The sequence below is a fragment of the Equus caballus genome, chromosome 14 (assembly GCF_041296265.1).
Source record: "Equus caballus isolate H_3958 breed thoroughbred chromosome 14, TB-T2T, whole genome shotgun sequence".
Classification (NCBI taxonomy): domain Eukaryota; kingdom Metazoa; phylum Chordata; class Mammalia; order Perissodactyla; family Equidae; genus Equus; species Equus caballus.
Genome location: NC_091697.1, coordinates 79,612,284 through 79,626,978, shown reverse-complemented (window position 1 = coordinate 79,626,978; position 14,695 = coordinate 79,612,284). Strand labels below are relative to the sequence as shown.

At 37.6% G+C, this 14,695-nt stretch overlaps 1 long non-coding RNA gene across 2 annotated transcripts in view; it reads right to left on the bottom strand.

Moving 5' to 3' along the window:
* Nucleotides 1-588: 588 nt before the first annotated feature.
* LOC138917323 (uncharacterized) overlaps nucleotides 589-14,695 on the bottom strand; it is a 177,256-nt gene continuing 163,149 nt past the window's right edge. For both annotated transcript variants that reach the window (XR_011425150.1, XR_011425151.1), the window contains exons 2-3: nucleotides 4,916-5,421; nucleotides 589-1,593 (exon numbers count right to left, since the gene is read on the bottom strand). This is a non-coding gene — a long non-coding RNA (uncharacterized lncRNA). The remainder of the gene's footprint in view (nucleotides 1,594-4,915; nucleotides 5,422-14,695) is intronic.

The window sequence follows — 14,695 nt, the reverse complement described above, 5'->3', positions numbered from 1 at the left end:
CACAGAAGTCCCGACTGGGAAACTTTCCTGCTGGGGCTTTACCTCATACTTCTCAAGAGCTGTGTAAATATTAACAGGATAAATTCATTTTATAAACAATCTAGGCATCAACCGAATGAGACATAGTCACCTCAAGGTAATAAAGAAATCAATCTGAATCCCTTTGCAGGGAGATTAAAAACAGAATTCAGTAATAAAGAACAGTCTATACATTTGGGAGAACCAGTTTTATGGGATTAAGGTTGGAAGTTGCAATGATGGTGTTTGTTTGGGGGAAGAGAACAGAAATAAACGTAGCAAGACTTAAATAGTTCTCTTATTTTTTTTAATGCTGAGGGATATGGTTTTTAACCTAGGATTCCTTTGTTTGTGCACCCGCCTGTGTAACGCTGTGCCTCGAGGGTAATTGCAAAGGCACCGATATTGATTTGCTCCCTTTAAAAGAAAAGATGATGTTTTTTTCTCACATTTAGCCAAAAAGGGAAGGGAAATTATTGTAAATGTATTCTATTCTGCTCTAACATTTTTTAATTAAGCTACTTTTCTTTTTATGGTTCCAGTACTTAGATTAATCAAGACCGAAACAGCTGCGGCGAAGAATCTACGGGTTCTTTATTCCAGCATAAAAAAATCAGCCTCCCAAAATAGGAGACGATGTAACATATTCTTTTACGAAAAAGCCTTCGATAATTACTCCCAATAGTTAAACATTTCTTTCAACCTTTTACTCTATTAATCTGGATGTCATATTACTACCTTTAATAATAATTTCGGTTTCTCATTTGCAAGTGTATCTCCTCCGATTCAGATCATTCTTCATCCCTATTTGACTTATTACCGTCTGCTTCTTCCGCTAAAGATAGACCATGTTTAATGACAATATTATGTAAAATACCACCCGGCAGGAATTTTTTGCCTGCTTTACAAGGGCAGAGAAATAATGTTTCACCAGATTTGCCTAGACATCAAAACCTCAATTTGAGGATAATCTCCAGAGTTACTTCAATAAGCATTGTGGTAAAAAAATTTGATGCTTTTCATTATTTTTCCAGTGGCAGAGATATTCAAAGTGGAACCCAAAAGAGGGAGCTAACCTGGAAACAATCTGAAACTGTAATTGTATTTTAAGAAAAAAAAAATGAAGTTATAAACATACAGCATTTAGAGAATTACTCAAAAGCCAAATTCTCCCAATTTATAAAAAGCCATGCATTTCTGAAGCAGATTGTCTTAAGATGAGTGAATCATGACGTGATCCTGGGTACTTAGCTATGACATCTGTTAGGTGGTAAATTGCATCGAATGCCACATGCATAATGAAGGAGAGAACAGTTTTTGGTTCCTAGAGTGCTCCTCATGTGAAGATGTACAAATAGAGGCAGCAAAACTCAGGCCAGATGGAAGAGCTGCAGTGCTGGAGACTGCCTCTGACTTGCTGGTAGTGCTAGGTGTCTCCTCAAAAATGCATAACCTGATGAGGTCTCCAGGGAAATACATTTATAAGCTCCTCAATATTCCAGAGGATGGCAAACCAGTGCCTTTTGTGAGACTTCCACTGTTGCCTTGAAGAATCAGTGTCAAAAGTTAGACCACCTGTGTGAGAAATATTACTTTGTTAATGCATTAAATAGTCTTTTATTCTTCACAATGAGATGTGGAGGAAACATTTCAGAGGTTAGTAGAAAAATAACAAACACGCACCTGAATATAAGAATAAATTAACACAGCAAACTCCTTTGAAGATTAAAGGCTGGCTTTGTATTTTCTAAATGAGTAAATACTGTTTTTCCTAATTAGTTTAACTAGATAATAATTGAGAGATTTGATGATGGATCAGGAAATAACCTACCACATTCCACTATTTAACAAGCTAAACATAATCTTTAAACTGACTAGAAGGAGTGTGTAACATGCCTCACATAAAATACGTATGTGTTCAAATATGTGTATTTGTGTCCTGTATACATATATGCACAATTACTTTTAGTTAATTGATTAATCACTATACTTAAAATTCAGGTCTGACACAGTCTATTGAAAAATGCTAAGACTTTGATCTTCAGGGACCTGGGTGAAGAAAAGGTATATTGGAAAGTCCTCATCTTCAGAACGCACATCTACTCCTACTTTGAGTTACCCTCAAGGGAAACGTTGCTGTCAGTCACACGGTCGTTCATGTTCCTGAGTTTTAATTCTGCTAACTCAGTGGTCATAAGATAAAACAAGTTTAAACACTTGAATGTATCTGGTAATTTGCAAATTTTAAAGGACGTTGTGATCACTTAGGGGGAATTTTGAGTATATTTCCTTTTCAACTACCCTACCATGGGCAACTTATCTAATGTCTCCATTTCCTTTCTCTGTTCCCTTCACTGGGGCACAGTACTTGGCAGCGCTTGGTCTGCCAGCCACGGTGATACATTCTCTGCCAATTCAAAGCACTCAGCGTGATTTACACTCTCAGGAACTTTAAAATGGATACACTTACACAGGTTCAAGTGGTTGGGGGAGAGACACCGTCTGTTGCTAATGTCGGCACTTGCACAATACAGAATTTGTCATTCTCAAATAGGATGGAGGGGAGTGCTTTGAAGACTGGGAAACTGAAAATCCTTTAGGAGGCAAAATTAGAGACTCAGAGACTGCTTCTTTCAGGTATATAATTCTTCACTCAAGTAAGGCTTGGATTCCTATCACATGGAATTTAAGGGAAAGCCTCAGAATCTGGAGGTTAAAAGTTATTTCTCTGAAGTTGAAAAAGAAGAGTCAGAGTGAATTTTTATAATACAGAACAAAAATATTTTTCATTTCATGAAATTACAGTTGTAAAAATTTGTTTCAGCACAAAATTGTACATTCTAACTAGAGAGAATTTCAAGTATTTAAAAAATAATTACCAGGAAACCCACCAGCCAAACACAGCCACTATAAATATTTTGATATATTTCCTTTTTTTAATCTATCAGTGAGTATTTCTCTCCAAAGCTCTAAGCATAACGTTCCTTTGATTTTGTATTTTTTCACTTATTATATACTAATCATGTCCTTAATTATTACTTACCCTTCTTAAGCAATGCTAAATTCTGCACAATAATTCATCACATAGGTATATTCATAGGTATCTATTTCCTTATCATTGAATATTTAGGTAGAATAAAAGTTATTGCTTTCATAAATACTGCTGCTATTAATAATTTTAATGATTAAGGTTTTAGTTCACATATACATTAGTTTCTCAGGAGAGAGAAAATAATTTATACGTGGATCAAAAGATAACATCTTTAAGTGTGGTCTTTATCACTATATTGCTTTCTAAAATTGCCACCAGCTATTTATAAATATGGCCATTTCACATCAGTCTTGCCAGCCACGTGATTTTCTATCTTTTTAAGTGTTTTTATAACTGATAGATTAAATGTAGTATATCATTTTAATTTGTGTTTATTTGATTTCTAGTGAAATTGAGCACTATTAGTCCAGATATGTGTTTATGGATCTAATTTCTCTTTAACATGGTTTTTCATGCTTTGCCAATTTTCTTAAGTCTTAATGTTGGTTTGTTTAGTTTCATACAGTCACATGCCACATTATGATGGTCCAGTCAATGATGGACCGCATATACAACAGTGGTCCCATAAGATACAATGGAACTGAAAAATTCTTATTGCCTAGTGACATCGTAGCCATCCTAACATTGTAGTGCAACTCATTACTTATGTGTTTATGATGATGCTGGTATAAACAAACCTACTGTGCTGCCAGTTGTATAAAAGTATAACACATATAATTATGTACAGTACCTAATACTTGACAAGGATAGTAAGTAACAGCATTGCTGGTTTATGTATTTACTATACTATACTTTTCATCGTTATTTTAGAGTGTACTCTTTCTACTTATAAAAAAAAGTTTACTGTAAAACAGTATGCCATGTTAGGCTAGCAACAGCCTCATATGTCTCATGTTTACCACATCTCTTGATTACCTCATTTTCTCTTGTGCTTGATTTTTATTTTATGTTGTTTTGTTTATTATGGCCCTTAAGCATACAAAATCCACTGCTAATGTTGCCACTAAGAGGCCACGTCAAGTGACTGACCTGGAAACAAAATTAAAAGTGATTAAGGACTACAAAAGTGATGGTTATTGCTTCCAGGCAGGCATGTGCCCTTCCACCATAGCTATGATCTTGAAGAACAAGAATAAAGTGACGGAAGCTATTAAAGGATCTGCTTCATTGAAGGCAACAAGACTGACAAAAATTTGAGAATGACCTATATCAGACATGGAGAAACTTCTAATGACCTGGATTGAAGACCAGACAGAAAAGCGTATCCCTCTCAGCACCGTGACAGTCATGGCCAAAGCAAAAAGTTTGTTTCTGATGTTGAAAGGAAAGGCTGGACCTGACTATGATGTTGAATTTACTGCTAACTCTGGGTGTTTTAAACTATTCAAGAATAATTATGCATTACATAATGTGAAAGCGAGTGGTGAGTCCACAAGTACTGATATGAAGGCAGCTGAAGAATTTTTGGAAACTGTAGATAAGTTGATTGTGGAGAAAAATTACATGTCAGCACAAATATTCAATCTAGATGAAACCTCCTTATTCTGGAAATGGATACCTGCAAGGAATTTCATCCATAAAGAGGCCAAGTCAATGCCAGGTTTCAAGGCTTTTAAGGACAGGATAACAGTGCTGCCTGGGGGCAGTGTTGCTGGCTACAAATTGAAACTCTTTGTGATCTGGCACGGAGAGAACCCCAGGGCCTTCAAGCATATCAATAAGCACCACTGCCAGTGTACTACGCGAGCAATGAGAAATCATGGATGACCCAGCTCCTCTTCCAAGATGCCCTCCTGAATTGCTATGCCAGCCAAATGAAGAAGAATTGTTTGGAGAAGAACATACCTTTCAAGATTTTGCTAATTGTTGTTAGTGCTCCTAGACACCCTTTTTTTATTGGTGATCGTCGTCCCAATGTCAAAGTGGTGTTTCTCCCTTCAAACACCACTTCTTTGATCAAACCACTGGATGAAGGAGTTATAGCAGCTTTTAAGGCCCACTGCCCGAGGAGCACTTTTGCCCAGGCTATTGTTGCAACTGAGGAAGACACTGATGAAATTCTGAAAAGATCACAACTTCTATGACTGCATCAAGAACCTTGCTTGGGCTTGATGTGATGTCTGTCACCAAGGACTGTAGGAATGGCATCTGGAAGAAAACACTCAAAAGATTCATCCATGACTTCAAAGGATTTTCCAGAAATGAGGAGGTTGCAAAAATCACCAAGGCTGTGGCTGAGATGGCAAACAACTTTAACCTGGGTGTGGAGGAGGATGACGTTGAGGAGCTCCTAGAGGTGGTTCCTGAGGAGTTGACAAATGAGATGTTGAAACTGGCACAGGAACGCATATCTAAGGAAGAAGCAAGAAAAAAGGAAACTGCAGGAGAAGAAAAAGAAGAATCCTCAAGAAAATTCACAGTGAAGGGTTTAGCAGAACCTTTTGCAGACCTCAACAAGCTCCTTAAAAACTTTGAAAACATGGACCCCAACATTGAAAGGTTTTCGTTAATAGAGAGGAATGTTCATGGTGCATTAACTGCTTGCAAGCAAATCTATGATGAAAAAAAGAAATAAATCAAGCAAACCAGCATGGATATATTTCTGAAAAGAGTGACACCTCCTCAAGAAGAGCCCCAGGCAGGTACTTCAGGAGGTATTCTAGAAGAAGGAATTGTTATCATAAGAAATGACAGCTCTACGCGTATTTCCCCTGAAGACCTTCCAGTGGGACAAGATGTGAAGGTGGAAAATAGTGATATTGATGATCTAACCATGTGTAGGTGTAGGCTAATGTGTGTTTGTGTCTTAGTTTTTAACAAAAAAGTTAAAAAAGAATTTTTAAGTTTTAAAAGATTACAAAAACCCTTATAGAACAAGGATATAAAGAAAGAAAATATTTTTGTACAGATATACAATGTGTTTGTGTTTTAAGCTAAGTGTTATTACAAAAGAGTCAAAAAGTTTTAAAAAATTAAAGTTTATGAAATAAATAAGCTAAGATTAATTTATTCCTGAAAAGAGAAAAACATTTTTTTGTAAATTTAGTGTAGACTAAGTGTACAATGTTTATAGAGTCTACAGTAGTGTACAGTAATGTCCCAGCCTAAATGGGACGTTTAAACATCTAAATGTTTAGACACACAAATGCTTACCATTGTCTTATAGTTTCCTACAGTATTCAGTACAGTAACATGCTGTACAGGTTTGTAGCCTAGGAGCAATGGGCTATCTTGGATAGCCTAGGGGTGTGGTAGACTATACCATCTAGGTTTGTGTAAGTGCACTCTGTGATGTTTGCACAATGAAATCACCCAATGGTGCATTTCTCAGAATGTATCCCCATTGTTAAGTGATGCATGTCTGTAATATAATTTTTTACATATTAATATATTTGACTGGATTTGATATTTGTTATAACCAGTATTAACCTTTACTTTTTACATTTTCTCATAAGCTTTTCTAAAATAGTGGGTCTTTTAATTTGATTATTTTATGCAAAAAAATTCATTTTTACCAAAATTTCTCAGTTTTTTCTGCCTTTGGTGGATTTGAAAGTCCTTTACTCTTAAGTTTGTAGTTAAGCATTCATTCCTAGATTGGTTGTTTTTGTTGCTACTACTGCTGTGGTGGCGATGATGGTGGTGGATGGTCAGTCTTTTTATGATTTGACTTTTAATGTTTAACACTCCAATTCACTTGAAGGTATTATTTTAGGTGATAAAGTGTGAATATATAAATTTACTTTTTTCTAAATAGCTAATCAATTATCACAAGTACATTATGCAATTAAATTCTAAATGCTTACATAAAAGTTTGGTTTATATTTATTGCAATCAAAAATTGTAGAATGCTAAGTTGACCACATCAATAGTAAAATTCTGCCCTGGTTTGGGCATGTATGGAACCAAAATCCATAACCCCACAGGTGTTCCAGGGCTTTGTGACTATGGAATAACTCCATTCCCTACCAGCACCAATCAAAACTTTATTCTCAGTGACCTGTGTCAGTCACTATTTTGAGTTTATACAAATAAATCAGCTGACATAATAATCACTCAACTTATGAATAACTTTGTAAAAAATCTTACATACTATTAGTGAGAAGGCCACCTTTTGGCAAAGCATTTTGACAATGTTCATCTGACTTAAAAATGCATATATTTTTAACCATAAATGTATCTATTGAGGTGCATCCTACAGATATACACCTATAAGTGTGCATTGATGTAGGGACAAGGATATTCCCTGGAACGCTATTAGCAATAGCAAATAATCTAAATAGAAAGGAACTCAATGTCAGTCTGTGGGCAACTGTTTACTCAAACTATTGAGTTTTGAAACAATACAACACTATGCAGCTACTAGAAGAGAATGAGGTGGAGCTGGATATGATGACATGGAAAGATCTCCAAGGAATATTACTAAATTGAAAACCCAAACAGCCAAAGTTTGAGTATAGTACAATCCCTTTTCCATACATTGTGATATATATGTTTGTATGTGAATCAATGTGTATAAAAATATAGAAATGGAAATATATATAGATATTGATGTGGATGTAGATATAGATGTACATATAGAGATACGGATAGGAACATGGATATGAATATAGATGTACATACAGATGTAGAGATAGAGATAGAGATAGAGACAGAGATAAAGATTCTCCTCATTTTCTAGGATTCAGCACACGCCAGTACTCAGACCTTTGACTTCTGTTCTGTAGTTATGGTCTCACTCTTAGTAATCTCATCCAGACTCTCGAATTTAAAAATAATCTATATGCTGACACTGGCAAAATTTATTTCTCCAGCTGGTCCTCTACCCTGAACCCTGTTTAGTAATTTACTTAAGAAAGACTGGGTCAAGGTAATGGAAATTCTGCAATAAATAAGACAACTATCCAGGCCTACGCAGAGCTAAACTTCATGTTTCCATTTAACAACCATTACAAAATTAAAATGTCCAACACTAATTTTGATGACTGGTTTTTCTTACTTCAACCTGTTCTCCCCCATATTTCCCCATTTCATTAAGTGGAGATGTCATTCTTCCAGTTGCTCAGGAGAATATTGTATTTTTCATCCTTGATTCTTTTTCTCTTACGCCACATCCCACACTACATAGGACCAATATTATAATTAATAAGACATGAATATGACATTTGCTTTCATTATATATGTTGAGATTATTTATGTTATTTTCAATTCTAAAATATTAGTGATGTTCATTTAGCATGATTATTAATCACACACAGAAAGACCTTTGACTGATACATAGTTTTATGGCTGCATAATTTTCATCTACATTAAATCTTTTAGTCCTTAAAGTGTTATTCGTACCAACTCTAGTTCAACAATTGTACATGTCATGGAAATCTGGAGCTGCTCTTTTGAAGAATGGGAGTGATCCTTTGGTGATATGCAAATATTTTGTTGTTATAGTAACAAACCCTGTTTCCTTATTCTCACATATAAAGAAAAAATATTAAAGGGGTAAGGGTCTATCTCCTATTGAGTCTAATTCCCATAAGATCTGAAATTCATCAGTTTTTTGAATCAGACCCTCTGGAAATAGTATTAACTTTTTCAGGCCAGAAGCAATGCATATAACTAAGCATGAAGAAATAAGGAAAAATCTGACTAAAATGTCATTGAAACACTCAGGTGGTTGATCAATTCGTCTATAATCCCAAAGGGACTGAATTGAAAACCCATCAGAGTACTCTCTGCTCTCACTCTTTCCTCACTCCCTCTCTCTATTCCCCCATTGTCTCCCTCCTCCCCCCCTCACACACACCTATGCGTACATATTTCCTTCATGTTCAGAAGATAAGAGCATGTGAACAACTTCCTAAGAAATTTCATCACTTTCACATGAAGACCTACTGAACAGAAATATATCACTATTAATTAAAACCCCACCAATACCAGTCAAAATATGAATCTACTAATTTGGACCATTTAAACCATAAAGAGCAGCATGGTCCCAAGCAAGTAATTATACAGGCAGCTGAAGTAGGAAGTCACAAGTGAGGAAGCTGGAATAAGCATTTCCAGAATTTACTGAAATGAAGCTTCCAAAAACACCAAGTGGCCAGCTGAGGAACCCAGCAGCTGCACACCTATTAGCCATTTTCATGTAAATTATGAATCCAGCAAGCAAGTCAAAAATAGTGACAAACACTTAAGCTAGAGTTACAGTCACTAATCAAAGGCTTGCCTTCACCTGTGCTCGGTGGGAACTGTGCTTATCCCTTTATTGGCCTTTACTTCCAAGCTAGCAGAACACAACCAAGAAGAAGCACAATTAACCAAGAAAAGGCATCAAACAATAAGTTATTCGGGAAAATGCCATGCCAATGTATTTCTTTCTTGGCTCCCTCAATAGCAGATTATTTTATACCCTTTTTAATAAGAAGAATAAGGATTCACAGTACTCCTGCCTCTCCTTGTGCCTCTGAATGCTTGAATACTTTTCCTGATTTCCGTCCCTCTGATAATCAATAAAGGGTGGATAAAACTCAAGTATCCATCCTTGGCCTTCTGTCTTCCTGGTCGACTCTTTATTATGGAAAATATCACCTTTCCAAATGTTTCAGCTTTCATCTCTAAAAATCAGTTGTATATCTAGGTATCTAAATGTAGCCTCCCGTGAGAGTTGGTCTCACGACTCCACAAATATATGTCCCAGGTCCCTCAAATTTAATGTGCCAAATATTTCACTCACTTCTAAAAAATCCTGTCGCTCTTGTGCCTTATCTCAGTTAAGGCCCCCACCATCCTCTAGATTCTTCAGGGCCACAATCACAGGTTTTCCTTCTACTTATGCTTCTCCTCATACTAAATTAGTCACTAAATGCTGTTGCTCTGACTCTGAAATCCCCCTTAGTCATTAACTCCCCGCTGTAACCTTCATTACCTCTCAGCCAGAATATAGAGATCATTATAATCGTCCAAATCCTATTCACCACGTGGGGGTTTGAGGCTGAAGAACAATCCAAGTGACTGGCAGGGCGTTCTGCCTGGTGGATAGCCTTCCAGGAGAGGGAAAGTTCAAAGTCTTTTAGGGGAAGGAATGACCCAAAGACCTAGAAATTGGAATACAGACAATCCAAAGGCCCAAGGCAGGACCTAAGAATTCAAATTTGAGTTGACTGGGGGGCTGGCCCCATGGCTGAATGGTTAGAGGTCTTCATGCTCCACTTCAGTGGGCCAGGATTCGCAGGTTCAGATCCTGGGTGCAGACCTACTCACCGCTCGTCAAACCACGCTGTGGAGGCATCACACATACAAAGTGGAGGAGGACTGGCACATATGTTGGCTCAGGGACAATCTTCCTCAGGCAAAAAAGGAGGGGGATTGGCAATGAATGTTAGCTTAGGGAGAATCTTCCTCACAAAAATAAATAAAAAATAAATAAATTTGGGTTGAGTGGATATGGAATGAGCAAGGGAGTCCTGAGCAATGCACTGAACAGCCTGAGGGCACCTATGGCCTGCATTTGTCAGTCATTCAGTGAATTCATGTGTACTGCTCGCTGACTGAGGAAGAATGGCACTATATAATCTTACTGTGCTCTTTCTCTCTCCTCGAATTCCATCTTCTTAGTTCTGCTGGCATCATCTTCTCAAAGCCCAACTATAGTCCTGTCATTCCTTTGCTTGATGAGTCCCCTCTCTGTGTAGAATAAAATCTGAACTGCTCCTCCTAGAATTGAAAGTACTTCTCAAAATCAGGCTCTATGGGTCTCTTCACTAATCTCCTCTCATCGTGAATGGCTATACGATGATGAGATACCCTGGGAAATGCGAGGACAAACAAAAAAGTGTTTTCACATAAATGAGGACAAGGTCTTTCATCTTTTCTAAATATACCATCAGAAATAGAAAGCTGTTTCATGAGGTGCAATGCATGGATATTATTAAAACCCTGTCATTCCAGGAGCAGTTTAAGTAGTCATTTAGCTAATTTTTAGCTAAAACAGGATCGAGAAAGGCCTTAGGTAGCCCCATCTCCCAGACCTTCAGAAAACAGTTATGTCTCCTGCTCTCAATGTGACATTTGTACACCCTCTATTTGATTTAAAACACATCCTTCACCAAAGTACTCAAGCTTACTTCTTAATCTCCATCACTTTAAAAATACCAGATAACATCTTTTTCATTGGTAGCATTCATTTTATCTATATTCTCCTCATAGTTTCCCTGAGATGTCTCAAATTTCTTTTATTAAGACCTTCCAGCCCTTTCCGTAATATGTAATAAGGGTATATTTACATCACACTCCCACTGAACAAATCAGTACAACATAAGTAAATTATTCCAAAAACTTTCTCAGAGTCTGGCTCCTTGGCTAAAAACCATGTGTATCACAGTTTTTACAAAAACACATACCACTTCCTCAATAGAATAGGGTGGCTCCATCTGTGTGGTTCTATTCAACTATTGTACAGCATGCGAACACATATTTATGAATCATTTGTCCAACAGACCTTATTGGATCCTTAACACCTGCTGTGTAAAACATATCTTCAGGCATATGACGAAAATATTTCAAAACTCATGAGAAACCAAAACAAAGCAGCTCTTTTTAAGTTTGACAGAGCAAAAAAATAAATGTAGTTAAAACATATTCCTGAGCCGGACTTGAAAAAAAGCAAATACCACTTTCAAAAGATGATAGTGAAGAGATGCTACGAAGACTCAAAGGGGCGACTGTTAGTGATAGGCAGGCCTCAAAGGAATCACAAGGGTCTCTCTACTTCAGAGTAAGCATCCTATGCAAGCTCCCTGTTTCTTCCGACATCGGTCTTCTCATTAATTTTTAAACCCAGACTTGTACTTTTAAGGAAGCCTTGCCTCTTTTGTCTTTTGCCTTTGCTCTCCCTTCAATTTATTGTTTATTCTAAAAGTAATGCGAAAGGTATGTAATACTGAGGGGTAGTGCTGTGCCAAAAAATGTTAAAATCATAATTTCACACTGTTTTTCTTCTGAGTAGCATTTATCCACACAACTGGCTTGTGACCTCAGTTGGTTTCGTTCATTCACGTGTCCCGCTTTTCTCACTATGGCATTACCCACTCAACACTGAAATAGCTAATCATTTCACAGACAGCTCTCTGACTGATTGGTAGATAGAGCACTAAACAACTGGGTGGCCAGCTATTTCCCCCTGCATTGATCAAGTAATCCTGAGTCACTGTGCAGCAGCCTTCTCTCTCACCTATTGACTTCATGCTCATTTTCTTCTCTACAGACTCTATTTCATTTCCTCTTTATCTGACTCAGCCTCGTTTTCACTTTATCATAGGTAGCAAGTCAATTTCTAGTCATGGGGTTATCAGTAAAGATTATCAGGGTGGACATCTGTCTCCTGCACCAAAAAAAAAAAAAAAAAAAAACACTGGATGACTAGATGTATGGGGAAATATACACACACACATGGATGCATACACATGTGCACATGAACTACCACCCAGACAAATCTGTCAGCTGTCACTCTGGGCCCCTGCTAGCTATTTCACTCTGAATACTAGTGACCTCCAGGCTAAAGGATGCAAGAATAAGAACAGGGAAAAGTAATAAATAAGTTCTTCTGACAACAGAGATTTTATCACCAACAGTGCTGTGATCACTAAATATACAGAATAATAAAAGCTTAGTTCTTCTTCCTCTCTACAGAGAAGACACTTGGAAACATTTTAAACCTCTTGGGTGGAATATTGTATTTTTTTTGGAAGAATGAAAAAAGTAGAATTAGCTCACCCTTGTTATTTGAGATTTAAAGTAGTTCGATAGTGCTAAAATTCTATAGAGACTCTACTGTTAATGTTTGAAATGGAGACAAAGTGACATGATACTCCAGTTTTTAAAACTGTAAATGTTTGTGTGTAGCCCATGACTACACCCCTACAATGATAAAAGTTTAGTGGCAACTGCAATGAGGGATTATGTTGCTATTTCCTGTTACTTGGAATTAACATTACTATCTCTATGAATTATCTAGAAGAGGCATTGCAGAGTGAAATTCTCAAGTTTAAAAATGAAACAGCTCTTTTGGACAGTAAAATGGAGATACCATGCAAATGGAGATACTCTGACACGCTGATTTCCTTCTTTTTGGTAATTTTGCTCCCCAGGAGATATTTAGCAATGTCTATAGACAATTTTGGTCATCACGACTTGGGGGATGTACTGGCATGTAGTAAGTGGAGGTCACAGGTGCTGTTTCACATCCTAGCATGCACCAGCCAGCCCCGCTCCCTGCAACAAAGAATTATCTGGCCCCAAATGTAGTAGAACCAAGAATGAGGAACTCTGCCCCATTGAGAAAGCAAGCCTGCACTTCAGAATGGACAAAGGCAAAGTGAGAAAACAAAAGGCCACAAAACTATATTTGCAGTAAGATGGGCTCTACACTAGCAGTTGTTACTTAGGAAAGAAAGATATCCTAGAAGTTTAGAGTTTGAAGGGACTCGAGAGGTTATCCAGTGCAGACTTCGCTTAGAGATGAGACTGCATGGCACAGTGAGAAGGTGTGCTGTGTGATCCCCCACAGTTGGCACACTCCTAGCTGGCAGTCAGGGGCAAGGGTGGGGATGACAGTGGATGGATTTGATTTTTAGTGGCCGACACCATCCTGGAACCCTCTGGGAGCCATCCAAAATGGTAATTTTAATGAGATCAGGGTGGTTCAATCTGGACAGCAAAGAATAGGAGGATATTTCTGAGGTTAAGAGCATGATTAAGGAAAACAGGGGTGGACACATATTTATTCATCAGATGTTATTATACAAGAATTAAGATAAACCCTTGGAGCTTGAAAATGACAAATTTAAGGAAAAATAGTCTACACATTTTTTATACATTTACCAAATTTTTGAAGTTTGTTACACTCAAGAGGAGGTTTAGATTTTAAAAATTGATAGCTTCCAAAGATTTTATACAGATTTATGGGAGAGAAATTCATAGCAGGATCCTGAAGGAAATCAAGCTATTTGGGAGTTGGGTTGGACAGAGCTGTGCTGGCTCGGGCTATTTGAGACAAAAAGGAGTCTACAAAGGATGCCAGGTAGTTCACAGAAATGTTGAAAAAGATGAAGAACCAGACTAAAGACTGTTTTCTGGAAGCAACCCAAAACCGTGCTTAAAAACTTAAAAACCAACACTAATCGGCTCTGCTGCCACTTTTACACCAGGAATGGAGTTCTGGTGGCTACTACGCCAGTCACGATGCACGAGGTTGTGTTGTCCCTTAAAACAGCAAAGACTATTTCCCACTCATACTACTTGCCCATCACAGGTCACAGTCCACTCTGCTCTGCATTGTCCCACTCTGGGACCCAGGCTGATAGAAGCCAATATCTGGAATTTTACTGTTCACTGTGGTGAGGGAAAGAGGTCCAGAGGGTCTCATGGTAGCTATTAAACATGCTGAGCCAGAAACGATACTATCATTTCTGCTCACAACTCATTAGTCAAGACTAGTCACCTATCCAACAACAAGAAAGCCAGCAAGCGTGATCCTAATGTATGTCCCGAAGGCGGAGCGCTAATGACTACAGCAGCTACTTCTACCACCACCCTGATGCCACTCTGCCCCTGGAGCTCCACGCAGCCTAC